Source organism: Trachypithecus francoisi, unplaced genomic scaffold, assembly GCF_009764315.1.
Source record: "Trachypithecus francoisi isolate TF-2019V2 unplaced genomic scaffold, Tfra_2.0 Lachesis_group8, whole genome shotgun sequence".
In the NCBI taxonomy this organism is placed as follows: domain Eukaryota; kingdom Metazoa; phylum Chordata; class Mammalia; order Primates; family Cercopithecidae; genus Trachypithecus; species Trachypithecus francoisi.
In genome coordinates this window covers 95,243,455-95,253,756 of record NW_022681473.1, presented here as the reverse complement: position 1 = coordinate 95,253,756, position 10,302 = coordinate 95,243,455, and the positions used below count along the sequence as shown (strand labels likewise).

Genomic DNA, 10,302 nt, shown 5'->3' with positions numbered 1-10,302 from the left:
ATCATGTATAACTCCCCAATGCAATCCCTCCCTCCTCCCCCCTCCCCATGATAGGCCCCAGTGTGTGATGTTCCCCTTCCCGAGTCCAAGTGATCTCATTGTTCAGTTCCCACCTATGAGTGAGAACATGAAGTTTTCTAATAAATGGGAAACTCTTCACTGTGTGAGTTTAATTGTACACATACTTTGTCATTCTTGTCTTATTCTCCAAGCCCCATTCCCCTCCTACCCTGACCTGTTCCAAGGGTTGGTGAAGAAAATTCCCCAAGGATACACTCTCTGATGCAGTCTACAGTTCAGGAATCTGATTCTTTTTTTGCTGGCAAAAAAAAAAAGACATGCATATGCATGTGCAGTGGTTGTTTCCCAATATGTGTACACGCCCTGCCAAAAAGGAAGGTGAAGCATGCTTTCAGTTTCAGCCCACACAAGAAGGGTAGGAGAGAAAAGCCATGGCCAGTGAGTCTTGTACTCTTCTAGAACGGTCCCTGGGAAGAAAGAGTTTTGGAAGGCACTGGCTCTTCTGGAAGCCAAAATTAGTATCTGGGGAAGTTTAGGTGAACACAAATGAGGGAGAGGGTGGAGAGTGAGGAGAGAAGAAAGTAGAAGATGCTTGCAGCCTTTAGTAAGAAAAAGCAAGCCCAGAAAGGAACCGAGGCTTTAGGGGCAGCCTGCTGTCATTTTGCAATCTTGATTAAACTCTTATATGTTGAAAGTCTGACAGAGGGTACAGAATTGGCACAGGAGGAGTACTAGCAGCAGTGGTTCCTAAATGAAATGGGCTATTTCTGTTTCATTACTTTATTAATCAGAGTTAAATAAACACGGGACACAAGAGGATGATCTCTGCTTTCCAGGGACTAATGTAAATGATAAATTCAGTCTTCAGGCCACTCCATGCACATGTATGGAGACTATTGAGGGAAACAAGTAGGACAGCGATACAGTAGAAGATGGATTACCCAACTTTGAGGAGGGGGACATTTCACTGATGAAATCTAAATGAGGTCACTTTCTGTTGATTACATGAGAGGAATATGAGGCTGTCTTTATGATGTGAGAAATCCTTGTGCTCCAAACAGACAAGGTCCTGAAGGAGAAGAGAAAGCTGTTAATCCGTTCCATGGGTGAAGGAACAATAAATGGCTTACTGGATGAATTATTACAGACAAGGGTGCTGAACCAGGAAGAGATGGAGAAAGTAAAACGTGAAAATGCTACAGTTATGGATAATGCCCGAGCTCTGCTTGACTCTTTATTCGGAAAGGGGCTCCGGCATGCCATATTTGCATCACATACATTTGTGAAGAAGACAGTCACCTGGCAGGGACACTGGGACTCTCAGCAGGTAAGGGTCAGTGACTCACACGCAAGTTCATGTAGGGTCTATTATTGTGACTACCATGTGATGTCTTTACTAGTCATGTTAAGTTGCAGAAAACTTTCTTATCTCTGGCTTCAGTGCCATATTTCTGTAGCAGGGCCCCTAATGCATGTCCTTTGACTCTCCTTTGTTTCTTTTCCTTCATCCTCAGTGGCCTTCTTCTGATTAAAGTTCATTTCCAGTTCTGAGTATGTGGGCGTTCATTTGTAGAAGGTCATGAGAACTATCTAAAAAGCTTCACGCTATATATTCCACTGTTACTGGCAAGGCACAATATTTATTGATTGATTTAGTATTTTTGAGTCCAAGGTGCTAGGCTCGCATGCAGTTGTCTGACATAAAGCTTTAAGGACTGTAATCAAATAGGTTTAATAACTTCTCCTCAAAATTTTGCCCTCTGAGAAGAAGAAATTATATTTCAGAAATGGTGATACACTCAGAGAATACATTGAATAATCATAGAAAAGTAAGGATTTCAAGTTGACTCTTTCCTCCAGTTGCCTCCTTGTGTTTTCTTTTGAGTGAGATCACCCACTTGCCTGTTATCAGGCTGCAGATCATGCTGTGAGGTCTGGACTGCCTCCACCTGCAGCCCCCTTAGGGCCTGATGCAGTGCACAGGAAATGAGCTGGACCACTCTTGTGATCCCTTGGACCTACCACATGGTGAGGATGAGAGTTCTGGTGGACTCCTAGTCACTGGTCTCTGTGACACTTTCTAAAGCCATTTCAGAGGGAGATGTTCTTTGGAAGCAAAAGCCTTTTTTCTAATGGTTAGGGGAGGTTTATACCTGTCTAAGCAGACATGGGAGAAGTTTATGTTTTCATCTATGTGTAATAAATATCATATTTTTCTGACAATGTCTCTTTCATTTTATACCTCCCAGCACTCTCTAAATTAAAGAACATCTTGAACATTATTTAATGTCATTCAGCCAGGGTTCTGGGATGAATCTTTAGTGGGGAATATTGTAAGCATTAGGGTAAAGTTTTCCAGAGATGATTAGTGACTATTTCAGTGTCCTTCTTTTTCTAGGTCCGACATCTGGAAATCACCTTACTACACAAGACTCTCAAGTAGTACTGCCTTCCTTCCTAGGTAATGCTGCTTTTAAAGAAAGAGCATTATTTGAACCCCATCTTCCATGACATTAATGTTGTAGGATGAACCACAGTCAAAGGGGCTATGGAGAATTCCCGTAAAGTGATCATATAATTTTCTTTTTGTAATCTATTCTGCTTCTGTAGAAATTGTACCCACAGCTTCACTATCTATATTTATATTAAAAATTCTGAATCTTTATCTCAAATCCTGAACACCAAATAAGTACCATACTTCATTATTTAAGGCTACCAAAATATTCCCTCTTATGTCCCAGAGACATGATCATCTAAACAATTTTAGAGCTGAACATGCCATTCTTCCACACCTTGCTTCTCTTCCAGTTTTGTGTGACTAGGTTGTTGGTGTCACCATCACTAGTTGTTCAAACCAGTAACTTGAAACTCATTTTGGCCCCTTTCCTCTCACGCACCTCCAATATTCAAGTCAAAGCCAAGTTTTATGCATTCTTCTCTCGAATTTGGAACTGTATCTCTCTTTCAACTTCTATTCCATTATTTCATTTATTAAGGTTGAAACTTCTATTTCATTTATTAAGGTTGATTAACTCATGAATGTCTTCTTTTCTTTTCTTTTTCTTTTTATTATTAGATAGAGTCTCACTCTGTCACCCAGGCTGGAGTGCAGTGACACAATTTCGGCTCACTGCAAGCTCTGTCTCCCGGGTTCAAGTGATTCTCCTGCCTCAGTCTTCCAAGTAGCTTGGACTACTGGCGATCGCCACCATCCCCGGCTAATTTTTTTTAAAAAATATTTTTAGTAGAGACAGGGCTTCACTGTCTTAATCAGGATGGTCTCAATCTCCTGACTTCGTGATCCTCCCACCCCAGCCTCCCAAAGATGAATGTTTTCTTAAATGTTTTCCAGCACAGGATACTCACTGTATAACCAAATACTGTATTTTCACACACACAAAAAAAAATTACCTCAAAAATAACCCATATACTTCTACTTAGTTTTTTTATATTGTTTTCATTCTTCTTTATGAAACCAAACATTTCTTCAACCAAATTATTATTTTGTAATTTTCTCCGATATATCCATTCTGATTAGTTCTTCTGTGTCAACTCACTTCATGCTGCCTTTATTTATCTAACTGATTGTATAAGTTTCTCAAGCTTGTTTTCAAAATTGCATAATATTTTCTTGACTTAATAGTTTCTAAAAGATACTCCACAGATCTAGAAAACTCATTTCTGTCTTGATACAAAGATTACATTAATTTCTTTAACAAGCACATCACATTGTTGGATGGTGTTGAACTTGTGATGAAACAAAAGCCTCAAGGATTTTCTCATATAAACTATGTGAAAACATTTCCTCATATGTCTGTGCAATCAATGTTTAGTGCTATAAATCTATCTAGTGTGCACTTTAATTTTGGCATTTATCATACTATTTTATATACATTCTAGTTCATATATTTAGTAATCTTCTCCTTCCATGCATATATATATAGTAGGAAGAGATCCTGGAAGACAGGACAAATGTTCATTAAAAAATATTCCTAGTGCTTACTACCATGTCTTTTAAGTAAATACATAAAAAGATAAGTGTATCTCTTAAATATTTTCAGTAGATTTAATTAAGACCTCCTATCATTAAATTTTATTCTGTGGTTCAAATCTTTTGAAATAAATTTATATTCTATTTTATCTCACACATTTGATTGATTTTTGAGTGTTTTATCATGCACAGCCTTGAAAAGCTTTCTTTCTACATTTTTATCTAAAATACTTGTGAAAATACTGATCCTGAAATATGAAAGGAGATCCCTGTATTGCACACCTGGAAATTTCTGACTGGAAATGTATTCCATTAGCAGCAAAATTACTCAGCGGTAAAAGATCAGGATTGTCTTCCTAAGAATGCATTTCCACTTTTGTGGCTTCATTCATATGTGGGGCTGTAAAAAACAAAAAGTGGAACAAAAAAGGATGCCAATGTTCATGATGTTCTTCGACTCTTGCAGCTCCTCAGGCAGTGCCAGTGTGTGCTAACCCTGCTATGCCTACATCCTCAGGCTCAGGAGGAAGCATCAAGCTTTGCTCTCCAGATGAAGCTAAAACAATATGGAAAGAAAAGTCGACAGAGGTACCATGCTCAGAACACAAGGATAGAATCTCATAGGTGGGAACTGAACAATGAGATCAGTTGGACTTGGGAAGGGGAACATCACACACTGGGGCCTATCATGGGGAGGGGGGAGGAGGGAGGGATTGCACTGGGGAGTTATACATGATATAAATGATGAATTGATGGGTGCTGACGAGTTGATGGGTGCAGCACACCAACATGGTATAAGTATACATATGTAACAAACCTGCACGTTATGCACATGTACCCTAGAACTTAAAGTATAAAAAAAAAAAAAATGAAAAAAAAAATAAAGTGGTAATAATGATAAAAAAAAAAAAGAATGGGGTGACAGATATCCTTTAGGCGATTATGAAATGCAGTGGCTTTTTCTTAGAGCTATTCTCAGTGGAGAATCATAATTCTGCTTCCCTTACTTTAAAAAAAATATTCTGTATCCTGGAATCCCAGATTTATAGAAAGAGTTCCAAATTGAATCCCATTCCTGGATAAATAACATCAACAATGGCAGCTATTGAATGCTCTCTGAGAGTGGACAGTGTTCTAAGCATTTTATACATGATGATGCATAATTTCTAACCTTAAAAATAACCCGTTTTAGAGATCAAGAAGCTGAGGCATAGGATTGGTAAATACTTTGCCCAAAGAAAAACAATCAGATATTGAAGCAATCAGTTTTAGAATTCTGTCATTCTTGCTTCATAGCTTGTGTGTTTTTTAAAATCCTGCCTATCAAGAAAAATGAAGTCAGTAGCTCACCTGCCATCTGGGCCTTTGCAGTTTCTATGCCTACTCTCCAAGTAGCACTCAATTCCGTCCCCCATTTTCAATGTATAGTCCATGGGATTTAGTATCTTGATACAACTAACAAAGGGAAAACGGTCATAAATTTACCAGGTGAATATTAAATTACAGATAATAAATCTATTCATCCAACTTTCATTTCCTACAGATTTACCCAATAATGGACAAGTCAAGCCGCACACGTCTTGCTCTCATTATCTGCAACGAAGAGTTTGACATTCTTCCTAAAAGAACGGGACCTGAAGTTGACATCATAGGCGTGACAATGCTGCTACAAAATCTGGGGTACAAGGTGGATGTGAAAAAGAATCTCACTGCTTCGGTAAGGTCTATTATACATTAGGGACAATGGTCATGCCCTTCCTATAACTAAATAATATTAGAAAGCTTGGTTGACCAAGAAATGTAATCCCTTCATAATCTAAAATATAAACTTGCCACGGGAGGGTGCTGGATGCTACATGTTCCCTTATAACTAACTCATTCAGTTCAAGCCTAGCGTAACTTACTTGGGAAGTGTTTTTTGTTTTTTTTTTTCACTCAGTAATGCCACGTTCTCACTACAAGATAACTCTGAATGACTTCCTACAACACCTTTCTTCTCCTTTCTCGAAATTAAGACTAAAAATTTTTTGGGTACTCCTTTGTTTGTCATGAAATTCTTTAAGAAATCCTTAAGTATTTACTTATCAGCTTTCCAAGGTGCCATGATAGTTAATTACATAGTCCAAAATCAGTGGCATGGTCTCTTTCAGGAAATGACTACAGAGCTGGAGGCATTTGTTCGCCGCCAAGAGCACAAGACCTCTGACAGCATCTTCCTGGTGTTCATGTCTCATGGTATTCGGGAAGGCATTTGTGGGAAGAAACACTCTGATCAAGTCCCTGATGTATTACAACTCAATGCAATCTTTACAATGTTGAATACCAAGAACTGCCCAAGTTTGAAGGACAAACCGAAGGTGATCATCATCCAGGCCTGACGTGGTGGTGAGTGCTGAGTTCTTTGAGAACATCAGACATTCGAATACTGTCCTCATCTGTATGCATCCAGGAATTTTCAATTTATGTCTGTTTCTTAACGTCAAGGAACACGTACGGTTAGCACTCAAGATGTGGCTTCTGTTAATTGTATGACTGGTGGGTAGCTATTTGTTTTATATTCAAGTCTGAGACTTTGATGTTTGGTTGTTTTTAAATGTGTTTGAGGGTTAGAAGAAATTAAAATTGTCGAAAAGATTGTTACTTGGATGTATGTGTGTATGTGCATGTGAATTAATGACAGAGCAAATACATTGATAAATATGATTGAACAGAGGCTAAGAGGAGAACATTGTCCTCTCAGTCATTGGTAATAGTAACAAACCAAATTTTGTCTTTCCAGATAAATATGGTGTGGTGTTGGTAACAGATTCAGTACGAGCCTCCGAAAATATATCTTTACCAACTCCAGGAGATTTTGAGGATGATGCTATTAAGAAAGCCCACATAGAAAAGGATTTTATTGCTTTCTACTCTTCTACATCAGGTAAAAAGTTTCTTGTATACAGAACATCTTTGTGGGGGTTATCAATGCAAAAACTCACAACCACCCACTAGAGGGTAGATACGTGTGTGAAACTTTAGATTAGATTTTTGAACACAAATTAAAGCTTTGTTCCAGTTATACACACAATTCCCTTTATCCACAGAAAGCAAGGAAGCATATCTTTTCATTGAGTTAGTAATTAATGAACTCCTCTCTGTTGCAAAATATTTTAGAACTGTGAGTGATAACAGAGAATTAAATGGAAGAAGATCTCTGCTGCAGTAGATTAGAATCTGACTCTGCATAGAAAAGGTCTGCCATGTTGAGATAATTCAATGGACCAGTTGGCCCAGACATTAAGTATTCATAGGAGAAGATTAAGATCAGTGTTCAGAAAATTAGAACAGCAAGCGAGGCACTTTGGGGCCCTAAATTAAAGTGGGTTTTACTTAGAAGCATGAAATGTATAAAGCAGAATAAAAATGCATTATTCTAAAGGTATGCTTTGCAGTAAGAATCTTGCTATTCTTGACTGATCTAGTCATTTAGTACTTTGTAAACTAGCTCCACTAGTTCCTCCCAGGGCTTTCTTTGAATTGCTCACAAATATATAAGAATATAAATATCAATTTTCTAAGGATTGAATCAATTAATATATGTGAAATATTGCTCATCACAGAATGAAGTACACATTAAAGAACTGGTATTATTTAAAATGTTTTTGTTTTATAACTTAATTCAATTACTTTTCTTAGTAAGTTTTAAATAAAAATGACTTGAATGCTTTTATCCACCTTGTATGACAGTTTCCTGAGAGGACTCACATTGTCTTGGTCACCTCTGGCCCAAAGGTCCTGCCTCTACTCAAGTAGTTAAATTTTCTAAAATGTTCTGTAAAATGAGATATCTTCTTTCAGAAGAAACTTGGTTTTGTATTGTTTTGAACATGCCCTGATGTACAACTCAATAAGATTTTTTTCAATCATCAAAAACAATGACAAGATAAACGCACAAAAAATACATTTCCAGCCTGAGTACATATAGTAAACTTTAACATTAGACAGAACTGTTCTTTAACATCCTTTGATCCTAGCCTTCCACATGACATGCACCACTCTCTATGTAGCTCTTTGTAAGCCCCTGGCTTCTCATCATCAATCTTGCTGATTTCTGTGTTTTTCTTTTCTTTCACTTTCCTTACTCCTCCTTTCCATATGACTGTCAGAAACTCCAACTCAGTTATTTATAACTCCCATATCAAGCCTAGCTCCACATTCTACTGTGCAAATCCCAACTATATCATAGTGCTCTCCTGAGGAAAAATAACTATCTACTTCCTTAATTTCACAAAACATTTGCAGAGATACCTGTCTCCACTCTATCTCTTACCTACTTCCTTCAACTAAGATAGCTGTGGTTCTAAATAGAATTTATTATTAATGTACATTTTATGACCATTATAATTGGCTGAAATGTGTCATTAAAGAATGTATCTGTGATTATACACAGAGCTATTGCTACTGCTTTTCTCTTATTTCTTCCTTTGTATAATTTTCATATATTAATTACTTCTGTGTCTACCATGTAATAAATTAATATTGTTTTCTTTAATATTTCTCTTCTTCATAAGAACTTATTCTCCATTATCATGTGATCATTCTCTTATTGACTCTTCCTAGATTTCTACTTTTGTTCTGTTTTATGATTTGTATAGTTAACTCTTTGTATGTAAATATCTTACTGTCATTGTTAGTAAATTTTAAATAAAATTTTATGTAGACTATATAAATTGAGAATTTATTAACATAATTTCCCTGTATAGACTGAGTATTACATATTCTCTGTTAGCTCAGACACTTGTGTAGCCTCAGATATCTCCTGTGTATGAAATTATTACCGTTCCCTGTATAACTGAGTCTATTACATATCAGAATGGACAATTAACTTAAATCACAGTCAGTAATGCCACTTCGGGGATGCACATTTAGACATTTCTTTTCAAAATCCCAATTCCTTCCCTTGACCCTATTCTGCCTTTTCCTAACGCCTACTAAATTTACGACTTTTTGAATTCAGGGACTAGGCCATGTTAATACCTCCACTATATACAGCACCCTTTAGAGGATCAGTAAAAATATACTCACTGAACTTCAAATATATTCACTAGAAATTACAATGAAGCATATGGCAAATAGAATAATTCCAAAACATGCCTCAGCTGGAGCAGAAATACTAGAGTTTCTTCTCTTTCTTCAGGTAAGAGCTAGTCTTGAGATTTGAAATGTGTTTTATCAATAGATAATGTTTCTTGGAGACATCCAACGAAGGGCTCTGTTTTTATTATGAGACTGATTGAACATCTGCAAGAATATGCCCATTCCTGTGATGTGGGGGAAATTTTCCGCAAGGTAGGGCTCTGGTGGATGCTATTTTCACTCTGCTTCCCTGAATGCTTGGTTATTGCAATTGGAAGCATAGAAAGCAGATCCAGACATGTTTATTTTCCAATAACACCCTTCTTTCCAAAAGTGTTTTGAAGTTCTTTGGAGAGTGAACAAGCCTGGGAGTCAAATCCAATGTATTAAGACCCACAGCCTCAATAAAACCATCATTTATTTTCACCCTCCTCCTGTCCTGCAGAGACAAATGAATGGACTCTAATTTGCCTGTGTCCCTCTTGGCTATTATGCCCAACCACACATTTTAAAAGCCCCAAGGAGGGTCATTCAATGCTTAGATAAGCACATGGCTATACTTGTTGCAGATACAAGTACTTTTTGTTTTTGTTACTTATTTTGCTATATTCGTTGTAGTCTTTTTGGCATGAGTCATCAAACTTTTCAGAAAAAACAGGTCTCCAGATTTTCCTTTCTCTTTTAGGTTCGACTTGCATTTGAGCAGCCAGATGATAAAGCACAGATGCCCAGCACCGAAAGGGTGACTTTGACAAGACGTTTCTACCTCTTCCCAGGATATTAAAATAAAGAAGCCATTTGAATGTCTGTGGGCAGGTATGTTGGGAGTGTGGGAAGATTGAGGAAAGTGTACTGAAAGTCCATTTTAGTCAAGGACTCTAGGTCTACAGGCGTAGAATTTTTAATACAAAAATTTAAATTTTGAAATGCTCTAAAATCCAAAACTGTGTGAATGCCCACATGATATTCAAAGGAAATGCTCATGGAATCATTTCAAATTTTAGGTTTTTGGATTAAGGATGCTAAACCAGTAAGTATAAGGCAGATACTCCAAATATACAAAAATATCTGAAATTCGAAATACTTCCGGTAGCATAAAATTTTAAAATAGCATGCGGTCTTTCCTTTTAAGATTGCATATGTTCCCATTGGTGGTATAACTTTATAACTTA

The 10,302-nt window shown here is 37.1% G+C and overlaps 1 pseudogene across 1 annotated transcript; it reads left to right on the top strand.

Moving 5' to 3' along the window:
• Positions 1–384: 384 nt before the first annotated feature.
• Positions 385–9,978, top strand: LOC117080357 (annotated as a pseudogene). The gene is made up of 9 exons (XR_004435801.1): positions 385–459; positions 1,083–1,348; positions 2,420–2,482; positions 4,479–4,600; positions 5,556–5,729; positions 6,163–6,397; positions 6,792–6,935; positions 9,234–9,343; positions 9,816–9,978. The product of XR_004435801.1 is annotated as a caspase-1-like (transcript).
• Positions 9,979–10,302: the final 324 nt, after the last annotated feature.